General features: G+C 37.2%; 1 protein-coding gene across 3 annotated transcripts in view; it reads right to left on the bottom strand.

Moving 5' to 3' along the window:
• LOC144959062 (trafficking kinesin-binding protein 1-like) overlaps nucleotides 1-12,500 on the bottom strand; it is a 90,683-nt gene that overhangs the window by 34,258 nt on the left and 43,925 nt on the right. The window contains exon 1 of one of the 3 annotated variants that reach the window (XM_078891419.1): nucleotides 2,527-2,821. The exons of the other annotated variants lie outside the window; for them this stretch is intronic. The gene's annotated coding sequence lies outside the window, so the exon portion shown is untranslated. Of the gene's footprint in view, nucleotides 1-2,526; nucleotides 2,822-12,500 lie in introns of those variants that run through there. 3 annotated transcript variants of the gene reach the window in all.

Genomic DNA, 12,500 nt, shown 5'->3' with positions numbered 1-12,500 from the left:
TCCAAGGACTCAACTATGCGCCGAGCGCGAGGCTCGAACCCAGGACCTTCCGACCCGAAAGCGAGTGTCATACCACTAGACCACATAGCCGCACCATTGGAAACCTGGCTTAATACTGATATTTTGGGATAGTTTTTAAAAATTGTATTTGTCACTCTTGTTTTGTCTGACACTGTTTCACACACAATCTGTCAGATCGTTATTTTATCCCAATGTCTGCTTTCTAATTTGTCACAACCAATCAACATATCGCAATCAATCAATACACGAAACAATGAAGCCATTTACTAGATCATTACATTCACCAACCACCCAACCATAACAGTCTAGTGAGCGTATTACAAACATCATACAACGCATTAACATCAAACCGGCATAAAGTAACAACCATAACAGTCTAGTGAGCGTATTACAAACATCATACAACGCATTAACATCAAACCGGCATAAAGTAACAACCATAACAGTCTAGTGAGCGTGTTACAAACATCATACAACGCATTAACATCAAACCGGCATAAAGTAACAACCATTATCTCTCTTTTTTCAACTAAAAAAGATTGCTTCCATTAGACGGTTCATATCTGAGGATGTGACCAAGCACCTGGTTGTGTCCCTCGTACTATCGAAATTGGATTATTGTAATGCTCTGTTGTTTGGCGTTTCGCAATACAATCTGAAACGTCTTCAGATTGTCCAAAACAGCGCTGCCAGACTAGTATTTATGAAGCGTAGGTGCGACTCTGCCGGACCTCTACTTCATGACCTGCATTGGCTGCATGTTGAGAAAAGAATTAAATTCAAAGCTTGTGTTTTAGTGTATCGTTGTCTTGAAGGTACTGCCCCTTCCTACCTTTCAGAACTAATTGAAAGATATTCAAAACCCCGCCCTTACGTTCGGCCAGTGATTCCACAAAACTAGTTGTCCCTCGAATTCGGAAAAATGCTGGAATGAGATCCTTTTCTCATTTCGGACCCTCTATTTGGAACGCCTTACCGCAGAGCATTCGTGAAAAAGAATCTTTGTCTATTTTTAAACGTTCGCTTAAAACATATTTGTTTCGATTTTAGTAGATGGTATGAGAAGCAAGATAGGTTTGGTTTGTGTTGTGTGTTGTGTTGTGTGTGTGTGTATGTGTGTGTGTGTGTGTGTGTGTGCTTGTGTGTGTGAACGAGTATGTTTCAGCCAAAGTAATTTGTAATTTAAGCGCTTAGAGTCTGGTGTCTCGGAGTTATAGCGCTATATAAGTTTTCAGCATTATTATTATTATTATTATTATTATAACAGTCTAGTGAGCGTGTTACAAACATCGTACAACGCATTAACATCAAACCGGCATAAAGTAACAACCATAACAGTCTAGTGAGCGTGTTACAAACATCGTACAACGCATTAACATCAAACCGGCATACAGTAACAACCATAACAGTCTAGTGAGCGTGTTACAAACATCATACAACGCATTAACATCAAACCGGCATAAAGTAACAACTATAACAGTCTAGTGAGCGTGTTACAAACATCATACAACGCATTAACATCAAACCGGCGTAAAGTAACAAACGAATTATGATATTTTATTTGCATAAAGTCTGAATGGAAAAACAATTTCAAAACGATATTCTACGAAAAGGTATCCATACACAGCCAGTTTCCAACAAAATCACCACCGCTATAACTATAATTTATAACATCCTTTCTAACAGATTCAATGGTGAGTAAAACAAAGAAAGTTGACCAACCAGATATCTACTGAACTGCCTGCTCTGACTCTGACATCTTATTTTTTTCTTCCTTTTTTCATTTTGGCCAAAAACCATTTCACCGATACATCCATCGATTAAAATCACCTTCCACTTGTCTAAATGTCTAAATGTGTCAAATCGAAAGTGACTTCCTTCAAAACTCTCAAGTTTGAAACTTTGAAAAGTCATGGGTCGTTGTAAACCATCGATGTTCCAAGTCTTTACGTAAAACATTTCTGACCAAAATCATGATAAATTCTTTTCTTTTTTGGCAAATCAATGTGATTTCCAACACAGCAAGAATAATCTAATCGTCGATCGACGATTGAAAGATGAGTTTTCTGGCCAAATTATTTTTGTTTTCATATTGGGCAGACTTAGTAGTGATTAGGTTATTCTTGCTGTGTTGGAAACCACACTGATTTGCCAAAAAAGAAAAGAATTTATCATGATTTTGGTCAGAAAGGTTTTACGTAAAGACTTCGAACATCGATGGTTTACAACGACCCATGACTTTTCAAAGTCTCAAACTTGAAACTTCCAGGAAGTCTTCACGAAATTCCAAGGTCAGAGGGGGTCTTTTTTTTTTTTTTTTTTTACAAGATGTGGGGCATTTTTCATCGATCGATACTTAAGGACGAATTTTCTGGCCAAAATGTTAAAAACGTATCTTCATTTTGTTTTGTCTTCCTTTTTCTTTTTTTCTATCGTGTTTTATTGATAAAGGGGAATCCCGAAACGACTACAGAATATGTTTTCGTTCAATAAATTGAAACTTACATTTCACTACGAATCGTTATTTTTTCTAGCTTCAAGCAGCAATATTTTCATTATCACATAAAAACAGTATCGGTAGCACTAATAGTCATTAATTCTCTATTGAATTTCCACTGGCAGACTGTATTTGATGAAACAGTTGACGAACACGGCGACACGACACGACACGACGGCGCTAATCCACGAACTGACTCCCAACGCATCCAGGTGGAATAGAGCTGAATTTAAATCGTTTCCAATAACCCTGATACTGTAGTGTAGTCGAGTCGTGTACTGTAACTGCTATCCAATGGATCTCTCTGACAGGACGGCGGGATTCGATTGGCACAAGCATTGGTGCCAGCGGCAAGTAAGGCATGGATGGCAGTGTCAGCAACGGTGACAGTTGTTGTCACACACGCGTGGTAGTAGTAGTAGTAGTAGTAGTAGTAGTAGTAGTAGTAGTAGTAGTAGTAGTAGTAGTAGTAGTAGTAGTAGTAGTAGTAGTAGTAGTAGTAGTAGTAGTAGTAATAGTAGTAGTAGTGGTGGTGGTGGTAGTAGTAGTAGTAGTAGTAGTAGTAGTAGTAGTAGTAGTAGTAGTAGTAGTAGTAGTAGTAGTAGTAGTAGTAGTAGTAGTAGTAGTAGTAGTAGTAGTAGTAGCAGCAGCATTGACCACAAACCCCCGTACATACATAGACATAGACAAAGAGATACTAAGCTGCTATTTCTTTGACGTTTATCTGGTTTTTAAGTAATGTATTTAGGTTGTTATTTTTTATTTGTTGTTGGCTGAAGAAGGGTTTTGAGATCGAAACGTTCCGTGTTGGGTATTTTGTTCTTTTTTGAAGCTGTTATATTCATGTTTGTCTTTTACTGTGCACACACATACTACTATTATAACCATATCAATGTACATACGCATGCATAAACTCCACCCCTTACACACACACACACACACACACCCACACACACACACACACACACACCCACACACACACACACACATAAACCGTATCTGCTGTTGTGACAGATCGATATATAGGAATAACTAGTAATCAATACTTTTTTTTATTACTATTAGATTTGAATGTCAGTTGGTCCCCGCATGGAACAGTAACAGGCCCAAAACGGGTTTATTGTGCTTAACGCCTGACAATGTCCATTGTCTTCGAACGCTTTTTGAACACGGAGAATAACACAAATAAATAAATAACACATTTTATTTTCCTTTTTCTTTCAATTTAACCAGTTAACTGCCGTGCTCTGGAAAGACACGTAGTTTAAAATTTGGCCAGAGTATTCATCCTTCAAATATTGATCAATTTAAATGACCGTCATCTTGGCAAAAACTCTCAACTCTACTCAAGCTAGGAAGACCTCGCGAGGTCCCAGGTTTGAGAGGTTTTGTCAAGATGAGGGTCATTTAAATCGATCGATGTATGAAGGCCACATTTGTCAATACATGTTTATTTCCCAGAGTACGACAGTTCATTGGTTGGCCCGGGGACTCCGTGTAAGGGAGTTTTACTGTAGACAACAACAACAACAACAACAACAACAACAACAACAACAACAACAACAACAACAACAACAACACGAACACATTGAGACTAAATATTACTTTCCAACTTGTATGAATTGTAAGGAGATTTTGAGCTCCTCAAAATTAATTGAAACTGGAAGGCAATTCCTTAGACGGGTGGCGGGGTGGCGTTCGGGGAAAAAAACAAACCCATATCTGTATAGAATTAAAAATTAACATGTATGTGTGTGTGTGTGTGTGTGTGTGTGTGTGTGTGGAGGGGGGGGGGGGGGTCGATAGCTCAGTTGGTAGAGCACCAATTTTTAAAGGGACCGTGATAGAACCCAGGCGAAGTCTCGATTTTGTCCCTCTCCACCCAGCAGTGATTGGGTAGCCGGATCCCTTAGGGGTGGTTATTGTCCTTTTCACGCTATAGAAACCGGGATAAACTCCGGATCCACGGGTCTAATGACTAGGAAAGACTTTGGGACCAACAAGAGGCGTTGAGTTTATTGGGATACCACCATAGAGAATACAGTCTGTGGATACCAGTGTCTTCAAACAAACAATCCCATTAGCTGTCAAGTAGAAGGGAATGGCGATTGGATTGGAATCAAGCTGAGACAATAAGAAGACAAACAGCGTCCTGTCCTTGTCCAGCTAACGGCACGGAACAAAGATCAATACACAATACACATCTACTATCATCATTGCATTATGTATGGTAATTATCATTGCCAGGTGATAAATCAACTGACAGGCGATGTGTATTGTATGAAATGGAACTTTGGCTCCATATGACATGCCGAGGTAAATCCAGACATCAATTGTGCAGGTGCGAGAGAGTTGATTTTAAGAAAATAATCAATAAATAAGTAAATAAATAGATAAATAAATAAATAAATAAATAAATAAATAAATAAATAAATAAATAAATAAATAAATAAATAAATAAAAACCAAAAACAGTTTGACATCATCGGCCAAAACGTGTAGGTGAAACAGGTACAATATCCATCTAGAACATTCCAGACAGCCAAGCCCAATTTGTTGCCCTGCACTGCTGCTGACACCGGATTTATTTCAATCTTCCCTTATAAAAAAAACCCTAGGCTAGAGTCACTTTTCAATTTCCCCTTGGAGATAAATAAAGGGAATTATTTATACGAGCAGCAATATGCTTTTAAGAAACACATGCCATGGAACTTAGATTCGTCAAAAACTATGTTCGTAATTTTCTTCTAAAACATTACAATAAAAAGGAATCTTAAATATATTTCAAGTACATTGGCATTTAAAAAAAACAACCTTTACTTTGATCTAAAATGTAGACTTTTTAATTTTTAAAAATTTATTTTCCTACAAGTAATTATAATCCAATCCAGATGAAGGGAAATATAATACATATAATTTTAAAAAAAATGACTAGGACTGAAAAAATCCGTGTTATCATTTTACACAAATAAACAAAAGGTAAATAAAACTTGTTGAAATCACAATACAACATAGAAGGTGCTTTTGTTAGACCAACACGGGAGATAATCCATTATTATAAACAAAACAAACTTGGACTTCGCTGCCACATTATGTAAAACCCTATTGTAAGCTCCAGTTCTAAGGCTAAGCGTGCTTGACCAAATTAAATATCGACTAAAACCACAACAATTATTCATGAAATGTTTATAACGATGAAAGCTTTACGACATACACTATTGTTGACGTGATCCACGTAATCCCCTTAGTCCAGTAAGTAAATATAATACATACTTACTGACCACTAAGGAATTAGTTGACCACAATACGTGGGTCAGTTTATTATGTAATGACCATATCGACTATAATAATATCGTATCGAATGTTACCCTGTAGGCAATAGATACACACTCGTCGTTTTCCCACTAGAAATGAATTATAATAATATGAATAACATTAAACAGAACTGTGATGTGTCATAAACTATAGGAAACAGTTTGAATAAAATACGACGGTCTAACACAATTTCAAAATGGGAGAATGATATCAGTCTCTGCAGTTGTACTACTGGGGACTATTAGGGGCTAGGGCCGACGTGTACATATATGCAGGTCTGATAACCGAGCGCAATTATGGGCCTGATTTAACATTGTTGTTGTGATGGAAATAATAAATTTTACGTTGGTTTGAGAGTATTTCCATGGTAACAATGAGCCCATAAGAATTTGGGTTAACGGACCTGTCAATACGCACACGTCGGTTGGGATCCTTCGTGGAAAGTGAAACAGTCGATCGGCAATGAAGGAATTCAAATTGACTATTTGCGTCTTCTTCTTTTTTTTTAAAAACTTTCACTTACTACAAAAGTGAAAAAGAACAAAAGATAAAGAACAGGTCTTGACTGTAAAGCGTCATATCTTTGTCTTCTGACAAAAAGGTCATGAAGTACAACTGGAGCGTACGCTACAAAACAAATAAACAACAGCCTGAATACAACCTGATTTCGATAATGGGAATTAATATGTATGTATGTATGTGTATGTATGTATGTATGTATGTATGTATGTATGTATGTATGTATGTATGTATGTATGTATGTATGTATGTATGTATGTATGTATGTATGTATGTATGTATGTATGTATGTATGTATGTATGTATGTATGTATGTATGTATGTATGTATGTATGTATGTATGTATGTATGTATGTATGTATGTATGTATGTATGTATGTATGTATGTATGTATGTATGTATGTATGTATGTATGTATGTATGTATGTATGTATGTATGTATGTATGTATGTATGTATGTATGTATGTATGTATGTATGTATGGCACACAGACATTACAAGCATCAAACCTTTTACAGTGCATACGTTTTGTGTGTGTGTGTGTGTGTGTGTGTGTGTGTTGGGGGGGGGGGGGGGTGTTTGTTTATTAGCTTGTGTGTTTGTTTTTTGTCCATCTTGTTGTTTTGTTCTTGTTTGTTTGTTTTTTGTTGGTAATTTTTTTTTTCGGCAAACAAGGAGAATACTCAACTATTGTAACATAAAGTGACCGTGACTACATAACATAGTGAATGAGGATGGAAGAAGAGGATTAAAAAGGAGGGTAGTAGTAGTAGTAGTAGTAGTAGTAGTAGTAGTAGTAGTAGTAGTAGTAGTAGTAGTAGTAGTAGTAGTAGTAGTAGTAGTAGTAGTAGGAGGAGGAGGAGGAGGAGGAGGAGGAGACGAAGAAGAAGCAACAACCACAACAACAGCAACTAAGCGAATAAACAACACCATGAACAAGGAGTAAATCCACACCTACCTAAATCCATGATAATCATCAGACTGGCGTACGTAGCGTGTGTCAATCAACAAGACGTGTGATCAACATCAACAAACAATACACCTGGGTTCCAGTCAATCCAAGACCGGGTCCTCATCGGTCCACATTATGAATACGACAAGCAAGTCCGTACAATACAATGGAACTCCCAGTCACCTGAATATACTGGTATTCTCACATTGGTGCCTGGTAATCACCATCATAACACCCAATAAAGGGAACGAAATTGACGTTACTCAGCTCTTTGTTATTGTTTTTAGACAGCCATTTTGATGACCAGTTCTCACTATCAATTAGATTATAAACGTTGAAGGCTCTAAACATAGTTTTGTGCGTTGAAATGTTATATCCAGCTGGCGGATATTGAGAGTATTTATGTAAACGCATAGCATCAACGCAAAATCTTGTTTATCTATCAACCGGCAATACTCAATACCAAATCTGTTTATCTATCAATCAGTCAAATTTGATTGGTCAAAAAAAAAACCCAACAAAAAAACAACAAAAAAACAACAAAAAAACAGATCTATAAGTCACAATGTGTCACTTACACACACACACACACACACACACACACACACATACACACACACACACACACACACAGGTGACAATCCTCGTATCAGTAGGGAATAGAAGTCGTGATGTCGCCACACCTTCCACTCTTCCGGTTCCTAACTCACTTGAAGTGTGTATATAACCAATAACAATGGAAATAACATAACATTTACTCGTAATTCTGTCTACAGCCATTCCCAGAATCACAACAAAGAATCAAGAAGCCGACAGTTGATGAAGACAAATAGAGAAGGCGTCCCGATGTTAACCTGTATAAGATACAGATAGCCTCTGACATACCCATCTCACTTGTCAACCATAACAGTAATAATATTATATGACTACCTGTATCACATTATGATACCAACAGATAGGCATATCTATTCTTATACCAAGCTAATCTAGACTATGCAGCGTTCACACTGTCTTCTACCGCTTCCGTGTATTCATTGGGTACGAGGTTTTATTGTGATTGACCTTGACTTACGGCCGCAGCCTTCAGCATGAGATGCATCAAAATGGAGTCACGGATTCCGTGTGAATGTGGGAGAATATAAACCTTTAAACAGAGAAAATAGATAAGAAAGAAACGGAAAGAAAAAGAAAAGATAAAACAAAGTACCAAGCAAAGACAAAAACAAATGAAAAAAAAAAAAAACAATAAAAGCAACCCAAAAAGAAATCTGAGAGAGAGAGAGAGAGAGAGAGAGAGAGAGAGAGAGAGAGAGAGAGAGAGAGAGAGAGAGAGAGAGAGAGAGAGATACAGAAAGAGAGAGAGTGAGAGAGATACAGAGAGAGAGAGAGAGAGAGAGAGAGAGAGAGAGAGAGAGAGAGAGAGAGAGAGAGAGAGAGTTTGTGCATCAACTATTTATAGACCAACTGAAGGACACGGAATAAATTTAGACGGCATTGACAACTACCTATAAATAGCCCGCGGGACTGGCCATGGATTTACCACCTTCCCTGTGTTTGGCTTGGGATAAGTCATCGGAGTCCAAGCAAATACTAGACCGTCTCGGTAACTTTAAACTTTGGACGAGAAATTGATTCTGCAAAAATCTGACACAAATTTAGGCCAGAAAACATGAGAATTTACAATATACCAACAATATGAGTGATGGTGAACCCCCAAAAATTTTAAACCTCACACAAATCTCTGTTGGACTCTTAAAAAAAACAAAAACAAAAAAAACAACAAACCAACAAACAAACAAACAAACAAAACAAAACACGTATTCAAAATTTTGACCAGAAAACTCGTCCTTGAAATATCGATCGATTAAAATGTCAATGTGTAAAACACGTTAAATGTCCACTGTACTTTCAATCCATCGACGGCATCTATTACAGTTATGTAACCCGACGTGTATTGTAACATTGGACAATGTCCACTGTACTTTCAATCCATCGATGGCATCTAGTCAAGTTATGTAACCCGACGTGTATTGTAACATTGGACAATGTCCACTGTACTTTCAATCCATCGATGGCATCTAGTCAAGTTATGTAACCCGACGTGTATTGTAACATTGGACAATGTCCACTGTACTTTCAATACATCGACGGCATCTAGTCAAGTTATGTAACCCGACGTGTATTGTAACATTGGACAATGTCCACTGTACTTTCAATACATCGATGGCATCTAGTCAAGTTATGTAACCCGACGTGTATTGTAACATTGGACAATGTCCACTGTACTTTCAATCCATCGATGGCATCTAGTCAAGTTATGTAACCCGACGTGTATTGTAACATTGGACAATGTCCACTGTACTTTCAATACATCGATGGCATCTAGTCAAGTTATGTAACCCGACGTGTATTGTAACATTGGACAATGTCCACTGTACTTTCAATACATCGACGGCATCTAGTCAAGTTATGTAACCCGACGTGTATTGTAACATTGGACAATGTCCACTGTACTTTCAATACATCGACGGCATCTAGTCAAGTTATGTAACCCGACATGTATTGTAACATTGGACAATGTCCACTGTACTTTCAATCCATCGATGGCATCTAGTCAAGTTATGTAACCCGACATGTATTGTAACATTGGACAATGTCCACTGTACTTTCAATCCATCGATGGCATCTAGTCAAGTTATGTAACCCGACATGTATTGTAACATTGGACAATGTCCACTGTACTTTCAATACATCGATGGGATCTAGTCAAGTTATGTAACCCGACATGTATTGTAACATTGGACAATGTCCACTGTACTTTCAATCCATCGATGGCATCTAGTCAAGTTATGTAACCCGACATGTATTGTAACATTGGACAATGTCCACTGTACTTTCAATACATCGATGGGATCTAGTCAAGTTATGTAACCCGACATGTATTGTAACATTGGACAATGTCCACTGTACTTTCAATCCATCGATGGCATCTAGTCAAGTTATGTAACCCGACGTGTATTGTAACATTGGACAATGTCCACTGTACTTTCAATCCATCGACGGCATCTATTACAGTTATGTAACCCGACGTGTATTGTAACATTGGACAATGTCCACTGTACTTTCAATCCATCGATGGCATCTATTACAGTTATGTAACCCGACATGTATTGTAACATTGGACAATGTCCACTGTACTTTCAATACATCGATGGGATCTAGTCAAGTTATGTAACCCGACGTGTATTGTAACATTGGACAATGTCCACTGTACTTTCAATACATCGACGGCATCTAGTCAAGTTATGTAACCCGACGTGTATTGTAACATTGGACAATGTCCACTGTACTTTCAATCCATCGATGGCATCTAGTCAAGTTATGTAACCCGACGTGTATTGTAACATTGGACAATGTCCACTGTACTTTCAATCCATCGACGGCATCTATTAAAGTTATGTAACCCGACGTGCATTGTAACATTGGACAATGTCCACTTCATAACTCTGTTTTAAACTACCAAATTAAATATGCGGCACACAAACACGTTCAAATGATTAAATTAATATTTTACACACACACCAACAAGGCATCGTATAATGGTCCCTATCACAATCCATATTACTATTTTACTATTACCTTTAAATTTCATTTCAGGTTTCATTTACTAGATCTAGACGTCTGTATTGCTCTATGTAAACACATCTTTATAATGCTAATTTATTCAAATTACATATTGTTATTCAGGTTTGTAAAACCAATTTCCTTCATGGATAATAAATATATTCATTATTATTATTATCATTGTTATTATTATTATCATCATATTTATTATATTATTATTATTATTATTATTATTATTATTATTATTATTATTATTATTATTATTATTATTATTATTATTATTATTATTAATATCACACAAGTGTATGGAAAATAGCATATGTAAGTATGTTGTTTTTAATGGTTTTAAGACGCTTGCAACAAATTTTCTCAAACCTGAGACTTCACATGACAAGACAAGGAATATTTTAATCAATCGATATTTGAAGGCCAAGCTGTCTGACCCCAATTGTAAATAGGTGGTTTTTTGTTTGTTTTCCAGAATACGTCAGAATAGCCTTGGGTTTCGGAATTAAACGCAGCAAATACCGATAACAACAAATATAATTATCCTCATATCGAATTCTCACAAACACTGTTTTTTGTATTGGGAGTCCAGTCTGTAGCCACAAGAAACTCAACCAAGCCGTTCCTGGGTAGGTTACAAACCTACAATAAATGGTCCACGAGGCGCTCATCCCTTTTCAACAATAAAACACCTGCCCACGTGACTGACCAAATACAACAAGTTAGGGTCATGGATGGGTGACCACACGCCACCCCCCACCCCCACCCAATCGATCTGAATGGCTGGCTGAGGGGACTACGTGACGTTTGTCACTCACCCTTGGGAAATCAAAAGAAAGAAATACATAAGAGATGAAACGTCTGTATGACCAAAATAGATTATCCTACTGGGGTGAACACCTTGGCAATACAATAATAATGTTGATATACCTCGCCCAAACCTAAATCTATCCCCCCCCCCCTCCCCCCGGGAAACCTTCCTTTGGTTCAATGTCGAGGTAAGCTAGATTAAAAAACAAACAGAAAAAGAAACAAACAAAAAAAAAAAAAAACAAAACAAACAACAAAACAAAACAAAAACAAAAACAGCCAGCCATATCATTTAAAATAAATAATTTAAAATATAAGAAACGAAGATGACGTCACTCGGATCTTTGTTTGTTTTTAAGGGTTTTACGGAGCTTGCAAAACATTTAGGTCATATCAGCACCAGTAAAAAGGTGGAACATTGGATGTATAAACGTTCTAGATGTACAATTATAAAAGGACTTGATGGAAAAGTATGACAATGGGGAATGTTTCAAATAGGGAACAGATGTAGGTTCCAAGAGTACACTGATACTCAGTTTGAGATCCCCTAAAAGTTTCACCCAGACACCAGCCCAAGATCCCACTAAGAAGAATACACTCAAATGTTTACAAATCATATGTTAAAGATGAAAAAAAAATAACAGCACAAGGGAGAAAAATATCATCTCCCAAAACTATACCTATACATTCGACTGTTTCCCTCCCAGCCAAGAACTCCGACCAGGGTCAGGACAAGACTAAATAATCTCGTTCCAAG

This window comes from Berghia stephanieae, chromosome 13, assembly GCF_034508935.2.
Source record: "Berghia stephanieae isolate SIO BIC M18660-M18661 chromosome 13, UCSD_Bste_1.3, whole genome shotgun sequence".
Classification (NCBI taxonomy): domain Eukaryota; kingdom Metazoa; phylum Mollusca; class Gastropoda; order Nudibranchia; family Aeolidiidae; genus Berghia; species Berghia stephanieae.
The sequence above is the reverse complement of the archived record's forward strand: the minus strand, read 5'-3'. Positions and strand labels throughout refer to the sequence as shown.